Source organism: Haematobia irritans, chromosome 1, assembly GCF_050003625.1.
Source record: "Haematobia irritans isolate KBUSLIRL chromosome 1, ASM5000362v1, whole genome shotgun sequence".
NCBI lineage: Eukaryota > Metazoa > Arthropoda > Insecta > Diptera > Muscidae > Haematobia > Haematobia irritans.
This window is the reverse complement of record NC_134397.1, coordinates 171,474,348-171,476,724: the sequence shown is the minus strand read 5'-3', so window position 1 is coordinate 171,476,724 and position 2,377 is coordinate 171,474,348.

Sequence of the window (2,377 nt, the reverse complement as noted above, 5' to 3'; positions counted from 1 at the left end):
TGGTCCTAAATTACCTCTAGATTTCTAATTTACGGCAAATTGGATAAAAACTACGGATTCTAGAAACCCCAGGAATAAAGTCGGGAGATAGGTCTATATGGGGGCTATACCAAAACATGGACCGATAGGCAGATTTTCAATTTCAGACAAATCGGATAGAAAATACAATTTCTAGACGCCCAAGAAACAAAATCGGGAGATCGGTCTATATGGCGGCTATACCAAAACATGGACCGATACGGAACATTTGCGAAACACCTCTTTACGGTCCTAAAATACCTCTATATTTTCAATTTCAGGCAAATCGGATAGAAAATACAGTTTCTAGACGCCCAAGAAACAAAATCGGGAGATCGGTCTATATGGGGGCTATACCAAAATATGGACCGATAGGGGCCATGTTTTGAAGAGGCAAAAACTCTTTTTATACCCTTCACCACTACTGTGGTACAGGGTATAATAAGTTTGTGCATTTGTATGTAACGCCAAGAAGGAAAAGTCTGAGACCCATCGTTTAGTATACCGATCGTCTTAGAATTAAATTCTGAGTCGATTTAGCGATGTCCGTCTGTCTGTCTGTTGATGTATTTTTGTGTGCAAAGTACAGCTCGCAGTTTTAGTCCGATTGTCCTAAAATTTGGTATAGGGTCCTGTTTCTTCTCAAAGACGATCCCTATTGATTTTGGAAAAAATCGGTTCAGATTTAGATATAGCTGCCATATATATTTTTCACCGATCTGGTCATAATTGGCGTGTATATCAACCGATCTTCCTCAAATTCCGTACATCCGAATATTTTATGAGTCTCGAAAAACTTGCAAAATATCAGCCAAATCGGTTCAGATTTAGATATAGCTCCCATATATAGCTTTCGCCCGATTTACACTCATTTGCCCACAGAGGCCAACATTTTGCTCCGATTTAGTTGAAATTTTGCACAGGGAGTAGAATTAGCATTATAGCTATGCGTGCCAAATTTGGTTGAAATCGGTTCAGATTTAGATATAGCTCCCATATATAGCTTTCGCCCGATTTACACTTAAATGACCACAGAGGCCAATATTTTGCTCCAATTTAGTTGAAATTTTGCACAGGGAGTATAATTAGCATTGTAGCTATGCGTGTCAAATTTGGTTGAAATCGGTTCAGATTTAGATATAGCTCCCATATATAGCTTTCGTCCGATTTACATTCATATGACCACAGAGGCCAATTTTTAACTAAGATTTAGTTGAAATTTTGCTCAGGGAGTAGAATTAGCATTGTAGCTATACGTGCCAAATTTGGTTGAAATCGGTTCAGATTTGGATATATCTCCCATATATAGCTTTCGCCCGATTTACACTCATATGACCACAGAGGCCACTTTTTAACTCCGATTTAGTTGAAATTTTGCACTGGGAGTAGAATTAGCATTGTAGCTATGCGTGCCAAATTTGGTTGAAATCGGTTCAGATTTGGATATATTTCCCATATATAGCTTTCGCCCGATTTACACTCATATGACCACAGAGGCCAATTTTTAACTCCGATTTAGTTGAAATTTTGCACAGGGAGTAGAATTAGCATTGTAGCTATGCGTGCCAAATTCGGTTGACATCGGTTCAGATTTAGATTTAGCTCCCACACACAAAAAAATTTTTTCTGATTCAATCACGAAATTAATTGATCCAATTAATTTTTAATTGAAATGTCTTCAATCACAGAAATGATAGTATCAATTACAAAATTAATTGAAGGTCAATTAAAAAGTTAATTGATCCAATTAAAAAATTAATTGATACTATTATTTTTGTGATTGATTTTTGTTTCAATTAAAAAATTTGTTGAATCAATTAAATTTTTAATTGAATATTTTTTAAAACTCAATTAAAATTTTAATTGGAAAAATTTTCGTGAAATTTTTTTGTGTGCATATATATGTTTTTCTGATATCGACCAACATTTTCCTTGTAAAATCGCCACTGCTTAGTCTAAAAGTTGTAAAAATGACTCTAATTTTCCTAAACTTCTAATACATATATATCGAGCGATAAATCATAAATAAACTTTTGCGAAGTTTCCTTAAAATTGCTTCATATAAACCGATCCCCAGATTTGGCTTGCGGAGCCTCAAAGAGAAGCAAATTTCATCCGATCCGGCTGAAATTTGGTACATGATGTAGGTATATGGTCTCTAACAACCATGCAAAAATTGGTCCACATCGGTCCATAATTATATATAGACCCCATATAAACCCCATATATTCGGTTCATAATAATGGTTGCCACTCGATCCAAAAATAATCTACCAAGATTTTATTTCTATAGAAAATTTTGTCAAAAGTTGATTTCTATAGAAAATTTTGTTAAAATTTTATTTCTGTAGAAATTTTTG